An 18,731-nucleotide genomic window follows, 5' to 3' on the forward strand; every position below is an offset into this window, starting at 1 on the left:
GAATGATATGATTCAGATGATTACTAGAACCTAATAATCTAGAATCAGAAGTATTTGTTGTTCTGAATAGTTTGGATGCTACACAAATAACATGTATCCCACCAAAGTCAGATCTAAGCAATTAGTAAATCATGTTAAGTTATAAAAAAATGAAACATCAAGAGTTTTTAATTTCTAAGATTCAAACAATTCTAGAAACTTATGACTGCTACCTTTACATACAAAATGAGACCACGATCTGTCTGAAAAAGATGTGATTATAAACATATATGTTTTCAAAAGGTCCCATAAATAAAGTAGCATAACATGGTGCAAATCAGGCATACACAGCACTGCCTTTTATTTGCTTACAGATGTCATCATCAAAACTGTGTGTTAAACAAAAATGAACACAGTTAGCGAGTACATTACTATACGGCGAGTCATCAAAATTATATGAAGTCTATCACAATAACCAATACTAGTATGAAGACTAGTTATATCCACTGTGACCCAGTCATTTCCATCTTCCCATATTATATGGGATAATTTGTCCAAAAATCACACCAGAATCAGTAAGATAAAGTGAGCAAATTGATGTAACTAAGGAAATGCTTTTTGTGAGCTATGATACAGAATCGGAATTGCCTAAACATAGTAAGGCCTTGCTGAGTCTAATTATGGTGGCTGCCAAAATAAGCAATTACTAGAAAATGGAAAATCAAAGTCTAAACCAACTGTACTAGAAGTTACAAACACAATAACAGAGATAAAACAACTGGAACTGGGATCTTTAGAAAGGGGTAGGAGCAAATTACATAGAAAAAAATGGGAACTGTGGGAACAATACATGCAGAGGAGGAACAAGGTTTAAAAGAATGATTTGAATGAACTATGTAATGTTTGACAATGACTGGCTAAATTATAAGTGATGTATAACATTTGCAACTAAAATTATGTCAATATGCTTTGTTTTCATTTATATAAATGTATGATTGCCTATATCATATGTGATAATTTATTTAAGATATTTCTTGTTTAAAAGCAAAAAAAGCAGTAAGGTAAAATAGTACCTGTACAATCTTAGGAAGAACATTATTCACAAACGTGTCCACAACATAGCTCTCAACTTCTAAGCTCAAAAAATATGGACAAAGACAAAAATAACAGAGGACAAAGCCACAAAAAAGAGACACATTTTAATTATTGCTCTTATAAACTTAGAAAGTTCATAGAAAAAGGGTATTGTGTTGCCATGTATTTTCTGAAGGATATGAAGGCTGAAACTCAAATGCCTGTTTTTATTTACAGAATTCATTCTTCACTGATTTGCCACAAAAATCTAGAAAACCACATATTTTATGAGGAAAAGGGCAAAAATATGATAATGACACATTTTAATTATTGTTCTTATAAACTTAGAAAGTTCATAGAAAAAAGGTATTGTGTTGCCATGCATTTTCTGAAGGATATGAAGACTGAAACTCAAATGCCTGTTTTTATTTACAGAATTCAGTCTTCAGTGATTTGCCACAAAAATCTGGAAAACCACATATTTTATGAGAAAAAGACCAAAAATATGATGCAAAAATCTGGACATTCTGTGAAAATCTGGACAGTTGAGATGTATGGTCCACAATTTCTAAATATCCTCCCAAGCAGAAATAACAGGTCTGCCTGGAATAAGTCTTAACATCTTTATGGGTCTTAGGGATGCATTATAAAGTGCAATAGTAGTGGCCTAACACAACCAGCTTCTTAGCAACATACTTACCAAAAAAATTCAGGTGTTGCCACATAAAAATCAAATTTATAAATTCTTGACAGGCTATAGTACAGTCATTTATGCTGTGGCAAGTTAAATTATCACACAAATATTATTCCATATTTAGTACAGCAATCCCATTACATTGTCAGAAGACTTAATAATCAGTTGTTCATTTCTAGACATATTTTCTCAGAATTTGCCATTCTCTCTTAGAGAAAGTTAAATTTATCTTTATTAAAACAAAGCTGAAAGTACAGTTGTGTAAGAACTGTTGCAGTATTTCAAATTGTTAGGTTATCTTGACAAATAGTAACAATAAAAAGCACACTGGTGTTTCCCAGATAAAATCACCAACCTTTATTAAGAGTAGTACAAAACTACACTGACTAAGCGCTTTCACCCTGGTAGGGCATCTTCAGAGTCAGTCTACAAATTAAATCATAGTCTTTATATACACCTTGTAAACATCAGTATAATTGAGTCTAATTAAATACAATGGGTCCATCATCTCACAACCTTTTTAGAATTAACCTTGTGGTTGTGCATTAAACTGCTTCTTGTATAACCTTCAGAGATCAACCCTTCCTTACACAGTACACAGTAGTATATAATAATAAGATGATAATACAAGTCCCAATGTTTCTTGTTCAAGCTCGAAGTTGTTGATAAAAAAATTAAATAAATAAAATAACAATAAACTTACACATTAAAAAATAACAATAAACATAATACATAATAATAAAATAATAAAATTAAACATTAAAAAATAACAATAAACATATGTTTATTGTTATTTTTTAATGTTTAATTTTATTGTTATTTTATTTATTTAATTTTTTTATCAACAACTTCGAGCTTGAGCAAGAAACATTAGGACTTGTATTATCATCTTATTATTATATACTACTGTGTACTGTGTAAGGAAGGGTTGATCTCTGAAGGTTATACAAGAAGCAGTTTAATGCACAACCACAAGGTTAATTCTAAAAAGGTTGTGAGATGATGGACCCATTGTATTTAATTAGACTCAATTATATTGATGTTTACAAGGTGTATATAAAGACTATGATTTAATTTGTAGACTGACTCTGAAGATGCCCTACCAGGGTGAAAGTGCTTAGTCAGTGAAGTTTTGTACTATTCTTAATAAAGGTTGGTGATTTTATCTGGGAAACACCAGTGTGCTTTTTATTGTATCTTGACAAATAACCTGGAAGTCTGACCAGGCTAACAAAGCTAAAACTTTCCTTAGAGCCATAGTCCAATGTATGACCTAAGCCCATGAGTGTAAGGGTACATAAGCAGATGTATGTGTGAAACCTCAGACCAACAAAGACAGTAAACTTGCAGATACCTGGGTCACCAGATAAAAATAGTCGGCTAAGAGCGGGAAGGAATGTAAAACAGTGGTTCCCCTTGGTTCATAAGAAAAGGAAGGAATGCATTAGAAAGGGGGAAGGCAGGGTGGGGAGGAATATTGCAACAGTGATAGGTAGCTCATCTACTGTTATGGTAAGCTCTTACATAACTGTAATACATCCTTCCTTAGATCACTATGCAGTATTCCAAACTGTTGGGTGATTCCCAAAGCTTAAGAAGTGTGAAGGACAGTTGGATTAGGTGTCCAGCAATGCCAAAAGGAATGACATGGTGCAGGCAATTCTGGATTTATAAAAGCCATCCATGCTGTAATGTTTAGTAAAAGTATGCACAGAAGACCAGGTTGATCCAATTATGATAGCTCTAGTGTCAATCCCCTTGTAAAAAGCAACAGATGAGGCCACTCCTCTAGTAGCATGTGCCTTTGCTGGACAGGTCAAAGATTTGCCATGTTTAGTGTAGCAAAAGACAATGGGTTTAGAAATCCAGTTGTCAATTGCTTGTTTGGAGAATGGTTTACCTAACCTAGAATCTTGGAAAGAAACAAACAATTGGCCAGATATGCGGATATCCTTAGTCTTATCCAAACCGAATCTGAGTTGTCTGTGCACATCAAGAGAGTTCAGGATTCCTTCCCTCTACTTTGTGGATCAGGAAATAAAGTAGGGAGACTGATGGCCTGATTGAGGAATAATTTGTTTAACATACTAGGCATAAAGGACAAGCTGACCCTCAAAGACACTCTGTCTTTATGAAAAATGAGGAAGAGAGGGACTGCCAATAGCTCTGAGACTCATCTAGCTGAGGTAAGGGTTACAAGGAGTATGATTTTACAAGTACAGACTTTGAAAGAAGCAGAGCCTTCTGGTTTGAATGGAGGGAGAGGGAGTTTTTCTACCGCAAATCTGAGGTCCCACAATGGTCAGATAGCTCTTCTAGGAGGTCTAGGGTGGAGAACACCTTTTAGGAACTACCTAATCTCTAATCTGGATAGAAGAGTAGGAGGAACCAGAGGATAAGCAAAAATGGCCAAGAGGTGTGCCTTGACAGAAGAATATGCTAGGCAAGCTTTCAACAGCTCACACAAATTAGAGAAGACAGCTGGAGCACCCATATGCACAAGGTCTTGTTTATGAGCATGACACCAGATGGAAAATCTTTTCATTTAGCTATGTAAAATTTCCAGACAGTATATATTCTTGCCTCCTGGAAAATCTGAAGTATATCCTCAGAAATTTGCTGTCTAAAAGGAATTAGAATCATATCATCCATAATGTCAGGTTGTGAGATGACAGGCTGGGGTGAAGCAATGAGCCTTTCTGTTTTGTAAGCATGTCCACTGTATGAGGTAACTTGTGGTGATGACCCCTGGTTAGGTTGTACAGAAGGCCAAACCAATTATGCCTTAATTAAAAGGGAGTCACCTGTAAGATCTTTGGGTTGTCTCTCTGGATCTTTAGTAAGACCTTGGGGAGAACATGTAATAGAGGGAGCATATAAGAACCCCAATTTCCAAGAAAAAGACATTGCATCCATTTTCCAAACTTGTGGGCAGGGTGTACTGGTGCAAAACAGAAGAAGTTGTTTATTGTCTATTGAGGCAAATACATCTATCTGTGGGACCCCCATTTCTGGACTATATCAAGATAATATCCCTGTTCAGCATTCATTTGTGGGGTTCTTCCATTGATCTGCTTAAAAAGTATGCCAGACCGGTTTGGTTTTGTAGCCTGATCCCATGCCAGAACAGCCAGTCTGCACCATTAGTAGGATCTGGTGTCCCCCTGCTTGTTTATGTACCACATGACAGTAATGTTGTCTGTGAAAACTCAAAGTGGTCCTGGATCCAATGAGTGTGAGAAGATCTGTATGGCCTGAATAAGTACCCACACCTCCTTCAGATTGATGTGCTCTGATCTTAAATTTGAAAGCCATTGTTCCTGGACTTTGAGGTTGCTTGTCCATGCACCCCATACATTGTCGGAGGTGTCTGTTACAGTGTCTGTACTTTGAAATGCAGGCCCTGATTGAAATTTATCTGCAATATCCACCAAATGATTTTCTTCTTTAAGCAAGGCAGAAGAGGAATCTGGGTAGCCAGGAGATGGGAACATGGATATTTCAGGTACCACTGGATTTTTTTCATATGCAGTCTGACAAAGGGAACCATGAGTATGGCTGCAGCCATAAACCACAGTGCTGTAAGCATTTCTCTTGCTGTGCAAGTTTGCAGAGGGAGAAGAGAATGGAAGCAGCTGCAGAGACTCTGCTCCCTGTCTGGGACAGAAAGGCCAGTATGAATTTGGTGTCTAGTCTGCAGCCCAAGACAACTAGGTCCTGGGATGGCGCCATGATGGACTTCTTGAAGATGAGTGTGAACCCCAGACCTTGCAGCGAGGACAAGGTGAAGCTGAGATGGCACAAGAGGGTCTGCTGGGAGGTGGTCTGCATTAACAGGTCATCCAAGCAAGAGAATATTTGGATTCTCTGAGTCCTGCCGAAGGCTATGGCTGAAGCAAGGCACTTCTTGGAGATTTCAGGAGCGTAATGTAAAAAGTCCAAAAGGAAAATTAGATAACTGAAAATGTGGACAGCAAGTGGGAAACCTCAGAAATTTCCTGAGGTAAGAATGGATAGGAATTCGAGGTAGGCATCCTTTAAATTCAGTGTCACCAGAACAGCCTGCAGAAGAATGAATGGAAGGAGAGTTTGGAGAGACATCTTGAAAGAAGGGACATGGAGGAAAGTGTTCAGGGTGGAGAGATCCATTATACGTGTCCATTCTCCTTCTTTTCTTGGTATAAGGAACAGTCTCAAGTAGAACCCTCTTTTCATGAATTGGGGAAGGGGGCAGTTCTATCATGCCTTAACGAGCAAAGCTAGAATGATGGCAACAAATAACTTTATTTGATTGTGAGGAGGAATGCCACTGAATCTAATTCTGTAGCCCTGCTGAATAATGGTGACAGCCCATTTGTCTGTAGTGATGAGGTGCTAAGGAAGAGTTGAGTCTTTTGGAAAGGGGGAGAGATGGAATAGGGTGGGAAAGAGCTGAGGGTAGTCAGACAGACTTGTCTCAGTTGAAAGGCCTCCCAGATCTAGAATACCTGTCTGGGTCATCTTGAAATCTTTTCTAAGGCATAGTCTTGGTCTTATGAGAGGGTCTAGCCGCCCTACGAGCAAAGGAAGTGGGCTTTCCAGAGTAGTTTTTTCCAGATTTCTGGGAACTGAAGTGAGAAAGATTTGCCCATAGATTTTGTCTTGTTCTTATATAGTTTTAAACAAACTAGCAGTGACTGGACCAAATAAAATGTCCCTGTTCAGAGGGGAATCTAAAAGTTTGACTTTATTGTTGCCAGGGAGGGACAAAGAGTGTAACTATGCATACTACAGCTTGATAACAGAACTTGTAGCAACTGCTCTGCAGGAAACATCCACTGCATCATGGCTACATTTTATGCTGTGTTTAACCACTTTTGAAGCCTGAGCCACCATAGACAAGGCCTGCTGTTAACAGCCTGGTTCTTCCATAAAAGACAACATTTTACTCAGGTTCCCCAGAATGCACAACATATATTTAGTCATTTGAGTCTTGTAATTCAGAGTTCTAAAGGCTAGAGTGGAAGAGGTGTAAATCATCTTTCCCTGTCTGTCCATTTCTCTCCTGTCTTTATCTGAGGAAAGGGCATTAGCAGCAGGCAATAACTTAAGAGAGTTTGTTTATGGACATGTAGAACACCAAAAGATCTGCCACTGTGTTTTTGTACAGAAACGTCAGGGACTTTATAACTACTTTATAAAATCTATCAAGCCTTTTAAGGGCTGGTGGCTGAGAATCAGGGGCAGTGGAAGTACATGCAAAGGCATCAAGGAAGGCCTCCAGAACAGAACGATCAGGTAAAAGGGCAAGTGTGCCTACTTCCAAGAGGTTATAATATCTTTTCTGCAAATAAGAAATCTGCTTCAGTTCAAAAATTTGCATCATACTGGAAATGGTTTCCCAAATGAAGTTTCTTTAACAAGGGTATCTGGAGAAAACAGTCTTCATCATCAAAAGCCACTTGATCTGGTGACTGGATCTGAGAAGAGAAGGTCAAAGAGTGCTCATCAGAGTCTGAATCTGCCTTCTCATCCTCAGAAGATGATTCTAGCTGGCTGTTTTGAGGTGAGGTAGGAGAAGCAGTAGTGGGAGTAGGCCATGCAAAGGATGATTGCTTGAGTGCCATAATGGCCTTAAACAGGCCTGTGAGAAATTCATCCACTCCTTTTCCTTAGATGTCTTGGGACAGGAAATGTTTCTTATTTTTTTTCTAGGTGCAATGCCTGCGTTCAGTAGATGAAGAGAATCCATACCCTGATATACTTTGATAAGAGACCCCAGCATTTCCTCTCTAACAAGAATCTGTGGAATACCTTAGGCTCCTTCAAAGATAATTTAATGGGGGTTCTCCCTTCTCACCATTAGTGGTAGCAACAGTTGGTTCAGAACCGTAAACCTCAAATAGAAAAGGCACAGAGTGTGGAAGCCCTTTGGTGCTATTCACCTACCACATTCATATTTATTAATGGATCTAGCCACACTGAAAGTAAAAGATCTGAAATTATAAAGGCAGACTGTTTTCAAAGAAAAGAAAAAAAGTAACTGAAAGTGAAGATTTGATAAACGGAACAATCAAGTCCTTCTTTACGTGAGTGAGAGAAGTGCTACACAAAATCAAAAGAAAACTTGAATAGAATATGCATCAAAAGAAGAAATGTAAGGCAGCAATTTACATATCTACTTCAGTGCAATCTAGTTAGACATCCATGTTATTATCTATGGGGAAGGAGGCCAACACTTTGGAATTTCAGTCCAGGGCAAAAGACAGGTAAGGTGAAATATTATCCAAATGCTATAATTTACTGCTAATGTGACTCTGTCCACAGAAGATACAATATCCTATGCCCAGTGTTTATTAATGGCAGCATCTGTGATGCAGAAAGTTGTAGCACTTGATACCAAATAACCTCTTCAGTTTAATACTAAAACAATTTTCTTACTACATTCTTCATCTTGTTTAACTCTGGTACAGACTTAATATTTGTCTCAACACTGGTCTGTCACAATACTGCCATCCTGATCCCATAAACAACTCGCTGCACAACTTTCAAAGAGGATATAAAATTCCTTTTTATTGTCCACATTACAATGTACCAAGATTCTAGCCATGCCAGGCTTTATTCCCACTACAATATATATAATTTTTGTTTATACACACAAGTGGACATGTACAGTGCATGCATACAAGTATACCATACTCACTATGAATCAACTCATGACAATGAAGGCACTAGAGAAACAGAATGTCTTGATACAAGAAAATGTGCCTATGTTCTAGGTATGATGTGCTAACATAGCTCAGCAGCACTACAGTGACCACAGGTTTCAGAATATAAAACCATCATTGTACGGTATTCTACATTTTAGTGTGGACAATGGAAACTAAGCAAAACTCAAATAATTTCTTACCCTGTAAATGCCGTTCACTTGTCATAAATGTCTACTAGAAATCACTCTTTGCACATCAACACACAGTGCTATAACAGTTGACACCTTTGCTCTGTTCATTATGCAGAAGTTAAAAAAAAATGGTACCTATCCAGCATAGTTTTGCAAGGTCATGAATGTCACAAAATTAGTCCCCTAGACTAGTAATGTACTGACAAACACATAAGATGTTTACATCCTTTCATCATTTATTCTTTGCCTTACAGAGTTAGGGATTTTTTAAAAGTTCATTTATATGCAGTTATGGACTGTATTTATATAAAGCAGTTTTTTCAATATAAAATGATAATGTGACTGCCAACAGAAATACATTCCTGATTGTGTAGCTGATTTGCAATGAAAAGCTGAAAAATGAAAAAAATGTAGAGCAGTCACATCCTGAACTACAATGACATACAGAGAAAATCTAATCGTATTCTGTCCAGACATATCAAAGAGGGGAAACTAGCATGGTCAGTGAGAAATTAAATTTGTTTGCTGTGTAACTGATTACGCTGTAATATATGATATTTTATGCAATATCCTTCTGCAAATGTCACTACTAAATAAATATAAGAAATCATAATGTTCTTAGATTGGCCAGTAAAACAGAAGGCTTCCACAGTTCACTGCATGTTCATTGATGTTGCATGTCATGTGCGGTGTTCTGCACTTGCAAAAGTCAAGTTTCTCCAAACAACACTGTTATGAGACGTCTGCAAGCCAGCCTTTTTTCATCTGCTGATGACGTTCGTGTGAACCCATTTTTTCAAACAGTTCTAACCACAGCCAGGAAATCTGCTACACTGACAGCATTCTTCAGAGACTTGAGTTCTTCCTCTTTGACTTTGATTTTGCCTCTTTGACCTTTATCTCTGATAGCACCTATTAAAAAACAAAACAATATAGACAAGGAAACACGAACACTGTCAAAATTGTTTGGAATTGCACATCTTTCATACTGCCACTTTACATTATATAAACAGATTATACAAAACATACACATTTACCACAATTCAACAAGTAAAGAAAGAGAAAAGGCATACAGGTTTAACTTGATAAACACACACACATACACATACATTCAATAAACAGATGTTTTTGTACAGAAGATATTTTAAACAAAGTACAGTGCAAAGCACCAAAACAACAAGTAGTTATGTTAGATCAGCACAGTTAATTGTATATATATATATATATATATATATATATATATATATATATATATATATATATATATATATATGTGTGTGTGTGTGTGTGTGTGTGTGTGTGTGTGGATATCACACACACAAAAATCAACCCTTTTAAAATGTATGCAGGGGGGCAAGCCCCTCTACGCACCCCCCCCCACACACACAGACAAACACCCTGCAAATTATATAGGTTCATAGGTAGGTACTAGGCTACTGGCCCTAGGGCCTATAATAAGCCTAGCCAAAAATGTACTCTGGCTTTCGCCACCCAAGAAAATTATTTTCCTGTGCCCCTGTTGAGCAGAGCCACAGAAGTGATCCCCAGGGTGAATTTCCTATCTCCCATCCAATCATCAAGATTTTTCTTGAAGAGTGCTAATGAGGAGCTCTGTTTGACATATATAGGTAGTCTGTTCCAGAGTATTGGCAGTCTCTGAGACAGGAATCTATCCCTCCAGCATGTTCTGTTTATAGTGGTGACAAGGTTTAGGTCCCTAGAGCGTGTAGCTCGGAGGGATTGGGATTTCTTTAAGTGGAGCATGTCCAATAGCTCTGGGTTTGACATAGCTTTGTAAGTTAGGCAGAGATTGCCTCTGAGTAGGCAATAAGTGAAGGAGTAAAGCTGGAGTTTTTTGAGACGGTCTGCGTAGGGCATCTGTTTGAGGCCAGTAATTCTCTTTGTGAGGTATTTCTGTGGCCTTGCCAGTTGTTGTAGATGACTTGTGAGGTACATACCAAAAGGGGCACTGTACTCTTTAATGGGTCTAATGAGTGATGAGTAGAGGTGAACAATGACCTCTTTTTTTCTGGTTGAGAAACCTTTTGTGATGAGGTGAGCCATGTAGAAGGATTTCCTGACCACTGTGGTGATGTGATTATCAAAGGAGAGACTGCTGTCCACCTGTGTCCCAAGGTCTCTTATCACATTTTTGGCATTAAGTAGACTACCAGCTATGTGGTAGTTCATGGGTACAGAGTTTTTACCAAAGGGGATGACAATACACTTTTTGGCATTGAGCTTCAGGCCATGGCTTTGACACCAGGCATCTGTCTCAGTGAGGCCCTTTTGTAGTATGTCCACATCATTAGGAGTTTCGATTATGGCTCCTAATTTGCAGTCATCTGCAAACTTTGTTAGCCTAAGACCTTCCGTGTTAGCCTGTACTTCAGAGAAGTAGATACCAAACAGGAGAGGACCCAGGACTGAACCCTGTGGTACTCCACTTGTCACTGGTCTGAAGTCGGATTTGGAGTCTGCTACTTTCACAGTGTGGGTTCTGTCTGTGAGCCAGTTGGTAACCCATCTTGTGACATAGGGATTTACAACTAGTTTAGTGAGCTTATCTATAATTCCAGAAGGGGGATGGTGTCGAAAGCCTTGGCAAGATCTAGATAAGCTGTGTGAACCACCGTACCCTCATCTATGGCTTTGGTGACTGCTTCAAAGAAGTCAATCAGGTTTAGGAGACATGATCTGCCTTTTACAAATCCGAACTGGGTAGGGTCCAGAGTTTGGAGATTACCAATGTCTTTGTTTATGAGTTCCATGACAATACGTTCCATGGCCTTGCAGACCAGGCTCGTCAGGCTAATGGGGCGGTAGTTCCCGGGGTCCGTTGTGGCTCCCCCTTTGTGGAGTGGGATAACCGTCACAGTGCACCATTCAGTGGGCACAAAGCCTGAGGTGAGACTATGACTGAACATGGTACTTAGGTAGGGTGCCAGTTCATTCTGTAGTTCATGTAGAAAGCAGCCTGGGATATTGTCAGGTCCCATGGATGCTGTGTTCTTGGCTTTGGAGAGTGTGTTTTTTACCTGTGCAGCTGTGATTACAGGAATTTTGCATTCTTCCGGTATAGAGATGGGCCCAATAGGGGGTGAGAGGGGGGTAAAGTTAGCAATTAACCTATCTGCCAGGATGCTGGCAATATCAGTTTGTTCTGTATATTTAGTGCCATTGTGCTGTAACTCAGAGCAGATCTGAGTGTTGCCACTGGAGATTCTTGACATAGCTATAGAATGCTTTGTGGTTGTCTTTAGAATCAGTGATGATTCTGTTTTTGTAAGTAGCTTTGGAGGATTTTATGAGGGATCTCAGCTTCTTACTGAGCTTGACCAGGGAGCTCCTCCAGTCATGGGATTTTACTCTTTTTTGCAAGAGTTTCTTTCTTCTGTTGTAGAGTTTGTTTATGGCAGAGGACCACCAGATTGGCTTCCTTTTTTTGGAGGATAGCATCTTGGTTCTATTAGGGATAGCATGATCCATGCACTCATGTAAGTGCTTATAAAGTGCATTTGTCTAGGATTCAGAAGTCGTACCACTATTGTCTGTCTGCATAGGTGTCATGAAGTTTGCCACTTCTGGCTTAAGAAGTGTGAAATTGGCTTTGGAGAAGTTTTTTATGGTGGTTTCCCTAATTGGGGGTGGGGGCGGGATGTGGATGTCTAGGGTGATTAATTTGTGGTCGGATCTGACCAACGAGGAAATGACCTCTGGTGTAGAACACTGGTTGCCCATGTTGGTAATGACCTGGTCTTGGATATTGCTGCCCCTGGCGGGGGTGTGAATAAGTTGATCCAAGGCGTTGGAATTCATGAATTCCAGAAAATGTTGAGCAAAAGAGTTGGTACATGAGTAGTTTTCCCAGTTAATGGTGGGGTAGTTGAAATCACCCATTATTTGGGTGTTAGGTTGTACCCTAATACTTTCCAGTGTATCAAGAAATGAGGAGTGGGAACCCTGGGTCATGGTGGGGGGTCTGTAGCAGGCTACAATTTGGATTGCGGTCTTACCCAGAGTTAGTTGCACTTGGATAATCTCGGATGCATTATGCTGTGCAACTAGCCTGGAGGTGTGGATATCCTTAATGAATATGGACACGCCTCCACCTTTAGTGCTTCGTTCCGGGTTAGGTGGCCGAAAGGTGTGGTATGAATTATAGCCTGGTAATGCAGGGGTGCTCTCTGGAGCTTTGAACCAGGTCTCTGTCACTGCACAGATGTCGATGTTCTCCATTTTAAAGAATGCCTCGAGTGAGTGCATTTTGAGGTTTATACTTCTAGCATTGAGTAGCATTATCCTCAGATTTTGCTTGCTTGTACCTGTTACAGTGGTGAATTTGTCATTTGAACATTGCCTAAAAAAGGCACTATAGGGGTGGCAAGAGCCTTAGCCAGTATCCGGAATCCTAAGGGCGACAGGTGCAAGCCATCTCTGGCAAAGCATCATGATCTGTCTATCATGTCGTCCCAGGCAGACAAATACTGGATCCCCTTAGAATGACACCAGAAGTTTAGCCAATTGTTAAAGTCAATCATTTTGTCCTTGTACTGTGGCATCATTCTGGGTGATGGCAGGATGCTACTCAGGGTCAGGGTCATACCTGCCTGGGCTACAAGATCGGAGAGCTCCTCCATGTCTCTTTTCATGTAGTCCAGGGAGGTACGTCTCAGGTCATTCACACCAACATGAACAATGACAGTGTCATATTTGTACTTGTTGTGGAGTGACCTGAGTGCATGCATTATGTGGCGGATCCTGGCACCTGACAGGCAGCTGACAGTAACTTTCTCCTTGTTTAGCCTAGTGAGTGGAACATCAGTGTGCCTGACTATAGAGTCACATATAACTAGAGTGTTAGGTACGTTGTTATGCCTTATGGGCTGTGGTTGAGTGGCACACTGAGTTTGTGGGCTATGTGTCATTTGGTTTGTATTGGGGGGTGGAGTTTGCTTGTGTTTCTGCTTTGGAGGTCCCTGATGCTTGGGCAGGTTTTTATTGAGAGCCTCCACGAATGAAGGTGTGTGTTTTGTGTTTCTATGTGTGTGTTTTGGTGGTGTAAGTTTTGAGGGACTATGTGATGAGTGTGGTGTGGTGCAAGTGTTTACCTTCTCCTCTTGACTGTCTAGTCCAGTCTTGGGTGAAGAGAGCTTTGCTTCCAGTTTGGCTATATAAGTACATCTCTCACAGGTTGTAGTGTTGGGTGGTAGGAGGAGACAGTTGTCTGTGTACATGAGGCAATTACTGCATTGCCCCAAGATGCCCAGATTCATCAGATAGACAGGAGAAATCACTGGGATCTGACCCTTAGACATGCCTGGATAAGTGCTTATTTATTAAGTACTAAAAACTGCTTTCCTCTAAACAAGTGAGGAAAGTTGAGTGCTGTAGTAATTTGTAGCTTATTTAGTGCTTACAACTAGTTCTAAACAAGCAAGTTCAAAGAAACAGATTTGAGTGCTGAAACTAGAAAACTGGCTAGTTCTAAGAAACAAGATTAAGCTAGAAGGCTTCCCTCCAAAACAGAAAGGCTTGGGGGCTCAGAAGGCTACAAACAGTCTAGACCACTTACAGGAAAGGCAGGAAAGAAGCTTAATTTTTTTTTCTTTACATATACCAACTCTGTGTTCGCACTACAGTGAAGAAAAGGGTAACTTTCCTGATCCTCATTGTACTGCGATCTCCATTCAAAAGCTTTGAGTTTTCACACACACACACACACATATATATATATATATATATATATATATATATATATATATATATATATATATATATATATATATATATATATATATATATATATATATACACATATACATATATATATATATATATATATATATATATATATATATATACACACATATGTATATATATATATATATATATCTATATATATACATAAAAAGCAACAAATCTTGAAAACATTTTGTGCAATGGAGCTCTATGTCAAAACAAAAATAAAGACATAACTCAAGTAATAAACATAAATATGAATATGTCTTTCACCAATTCAAGCACTGTCTAATCCTAAACCTGCTCTTTCAGAATTAGTGAAAAAATGCCATAGTCTGTTTTGGAGAAAACATGGGCTTTGGGTTGCAATGGAGTGATAGAAAAATATTTCACAGATAGAAAAATCAATAGGAAAAAAATCATCCATGTAGGTAGTATCAGTTAAATTGCTGCGCACCAGTGCAATCACATTCAAGCAAACAATCAAAAACAGTGTCTCTAAGATGAAGCTCTCTGATATCCCAATATTAAACTGAGAATATCTACATAACTTGGACTTATTCAAGGCTGATTTGCTTTGGCTACATCCATGCATTATGCAACAGACAATAAACTATTTTATTATACAAGACCTCTAAGACGGCTGATTACTGAGTAGTGTAGTGATAATGGAGTTTTCCCACTATGACAATTGAAAAACTGTTAGAAAAAGCCAATAAGGGTTATCACTGAAGGTAAAATTTGGTTACTGGCTAGTAATTTCACTGTCTTGATGCCAGCAAAGAAGAAATTTATAAAAAGAAAGTGAAAGTCATCCAAGAAAAGAAGAAGAAGAAAGGAAATGACAAAGCTCTGGCTGGGAAGAACCTTGTTGCTGTTCAAAACAGTAGTTTTAAGTTTCAGCTTTAGTACAGTAGATGGCTTCCAGTAATTTAACGAAAAAAAAAAAAAATCAAATGCAGTCAAAGATTTTTTTTTTTTTTTTTGAGGCACTACAGGAACATCTCAAGGCAAATTACAAAAGGCTGGAAGAAAAAGCTTTAAGCAGACATTCAGACAAGCTGATACAACTGGAAAAAAAATTCAGAGAATGAAATGAAGGAAGGACTGGTTGAATATTAGGATACATAAGAAGAGTTGCTTCAAAAATAATAGAGTAGCAAGACATAGCACACACAGAAAACCTGAGATTTTTTTTGCTATATGATGGAAACTGGAAGGAAAATAATGCATCCGTTTTATGAAAGTATAAATAAGCAATTGGAGTGGTGTTCCACATATGGCACATTGTGTATACGCTCCAGATATGGCCATCAGGAAGCAGCCAAGACCTCTATCAGTTCAGATACAACAATACCACCAAAGGCAGTCGCTACCAACAGAACTATGGAACAAGGAAAAAATATTAAAAATGGGGATACCAGAGTTTTTGTGGAAAAGCTTTACTCTCTGCACACCATGCAGAAGAGAAGCACAATGATCATAGCAATCTAGAGATGTCAAGAGGCAGGTGTGAGATTCCAGTTGCTGTATCTGGCAGTCAGCAGATTATTTTTCCCTTGGAGGACCAATTTTGGATGCAGAACAGGCAGTTGAGGAAATAAGGTTTAGCCAACACAGTGAGACAGCAAACTGAAGAGTACTATGCTTCTCCGTCTTCTGACAATAACAAAGCTCATAAGGAGACACTTCCAGTGAAAACTTTTCCATTGTTGCAAAGAAAAATAAACCGAGTAACAAAAAAAAAGTCCTGGAGCTGGACGTGAAACAGAGATTAGTGTTGGTACACTAAGATGATCAGGAGGAAGACCAGCAACAATGTGAAATTAGAGAATGAGTGGGAGAGCTGTAAAGCATAACTCAACAGTTGTAATCTAGATGTGTGAACTATGGTTCTGCAAGAAGTAGATAAAAAAGACTGAAAGTCTGTTCACTGTGCTAAACTCTTGGGAGATCTATAAATCAAAAGTCCCCACTTTATGTCATTAATATTTAGAAGAATGCTGAATGCAATGTAACAGTTACTGTTCTTAATATTTGTATAAATGTTTCCTGATGTAACGCGTATGCTTTTTTGTAAAGTATTTCTATGGAAGATGCAGTTACATAGGTTCATAGGTAGATACTAGGCTATCTGCCCGAGGGCATTTATAAGCCTAGTCAGATTGTGTCAGCTTTCGCCGCCCCATTGATTAATTAACTGAGCCTCTGTCAAGAAGAGCCAATGAAGTGATCCCAGGGGTGTATTTTCTGTTACCCATCCACTCGTCAAGGTTTCTCTTGAAGAGTGTTAGTGACGGGCTCTGCCTAATGTAGTTAGGAATTTTGTTCCAAAGCATGGGGAGTCTCTGTGACAAGAATCTATCCCTCCAGCATGTAGTATTTATTGTTGTGGCAAGGTTTAGCTCACTAGAGCGAGTGGCTCGCAGCGACGTGGATTTCTTTAGGGGGAGCATGTCCATCAATTCTGAGTTGGACATGGCTTTGTAAGTCAGGCAGAGATCACCTCTGAGTAAGCGATATGCGACTGAGTACAGCTGGAGTTTTTCCAGTCGGGCTGCATAGGAAATATGTTTGAGGCCACTAATCCTCTTGGTTTGGTACTTTTGTGATCTTTCCAGCTGTTGGAAGTGTCTGGTGAGGTACATCCCAAATGGGGCATTGTACTCTATGGCGGGTCTGATGAGTGACAAGCACAGGGACACTATAACCTCTTTATTTCTAGATGCAAACCCTTTAGTAATTAGATGGGCTACATAGAAGGATTTCCTAACTACTTTGGCAATATGACTGTCAAAGGAGATATTACTATCTACCTGGGTCCCCAGATTTCTTATAACCTCTTCTGTATTAAGGGGCCTGCCACCTATGTGGTAATTCATGGGTGTTTTGTTTTTCCCAAATGGGATGACTATGCATTTTTTGGCATTTAGCTTGAGACCATGACTTTGACATCAGGTGTCCATCTCAGTAAGGCCCTTTTGGAGAATGCCCGTGTCAGCGGGAGAGTCAATTATGGCTTCCAGTTTGCAGTCATCGGCGAACTTGGTTAGCCATAGTCCCCCTGTGTTTGCCTGTACTTCTGAGAAGTATATGCCGAACAGTAGGGGTCCCAGGACCGAGCCTTGTGGGACACCACTTGTGACTGGTTTAGTCAGACCTGGAGCCCGCTATTCTTACCGTGTCAGTTTTGTCTCTAAGCCAGTTGGCAACCCATCTCATGACGTAGGGGTTTATGTTCAGGCTGGTGAGTTTTTCTATAATTCCCGAGTGGGGAATGGTGTCAAAAGCCTTGGCGAGGTCAAGGCCGGCTGTGTGAACTACCTTCCCCTCATCTATGGCCTTGGTGACTGTCTCAAAGAAGTCAACCAGGTTTAGTAGGCATGATCTGCCCTTAACAAAGCCGAACTGGGTCGGGTCAAGTGTTTGGAGGCTCCCAATGTCTTTGATAATGAGTTCCATGATGATGCACTCCATAACCTTACAGATCAGGCTAGTCAGGCTTATGGGGCAATACTTACCAGGGTCAGTTGTGGCCCCTCCTTTGGGGAGTGGAATAACCGTTGCTGTGCACCATTCTATGGGCACTTAGCCTGTGGAGAGGCTGAGGTGAGCAGTGTGTTTTGGTGGGGGTTAGTTTGTTCTGTAGTTCATGCAAGACACAGCCTGGGACACCATTTGGCCCCACTGATGCAGTGCTTTTGGCTTTTGAAAGGGCTGTTTTCACCTGTGCGTCTGTGATTTCTGGGGCACTATACTTTTCCAGTATTGTTGTGGGCCCTTCTGGGGTTGAGAGGGGGGTGAAGTTTGTGCTGAATCTATCTGCCAGGAAGTTGGCAATATCAGTGGGTTCAGTATACTTTGTACTATTTTGCACTAGCTCAGAGCATATCTGCGAGTTGCCACTTAGATTCTTGAGATAGCTAAAGAAGGCTTTGTGGTTATCTTTCAAATACGTGGCTATTTTTCTTTCGAAGTTAGCCTTGGAGGATTTTATGAGGGACCTTAGTTTCTTACTGATACTGATCAGGGATGTCTTTCCTTCTTGTGATTTGCTTTTTTTCTGAACTAGTTTCCTCCTTCTATTGTATAGCCTGTTTATGGCAGGGGTCCACCAGACTGGTTTCCTTCTCTTAGGGGAGTGAGTCTTGGTTTTGCTAGGGATGGCATGATCCATGCATCCTTGTAGGTGCTCATAGAGTGCATTCCTGCCTCTTGGACACTGTTATCCTTTAGCGTGGGGACTGTGATACTTACCACCTCTGTCTTAAGTAAGGTGAAGTTTGCTATAGAAACGGTTTTCACTGTGGTTTCCTTGGTTGGAGGTGGTGGTGTGGTGTGGACATCCAGAGTGATTAGTTT

The 18,731-nt window shown here is 39.7% G+C and overlaps 1 protein-coding gene across 1 annotated transcript in view; it reads right to left on the reverse strand.

Moving 5' to 3' along the window:
- Positions 1–8,277: 8,277 nt before the first annotated feature.
- TDRD3 (tudor domain containing 3) overlaps positions 8,278–18,731 on the reverse strand; it is a 1,563,842-nt gene continuing 1,553,388 nt past the window's right edge. The window contains exon 14 of the mRNA XM_044072885.1: positions 8,278–9,539. The gene's annotated coding sequence lies outside the window, so the exon portion shown is untranslated. The remainder of the gene's footprint in view (positions 9,540–18,731) is intronic.

Source organism: Protopterus annectens, chromosome 5.part1, assembly GCF_019279795.1.
Source record: "Protopterus annectens isolate FY-2018-M chromosome 5.part1, PAN1.0, whole genome shotgun sequence".
In the NCBI taxonomy this organism is placed as follows: domain Eukaryota; kingdom Metazoa; phylum Chordata; order Ceratodontiformes; family Protopteridae; genus Protopterus; species Protopterus annectens.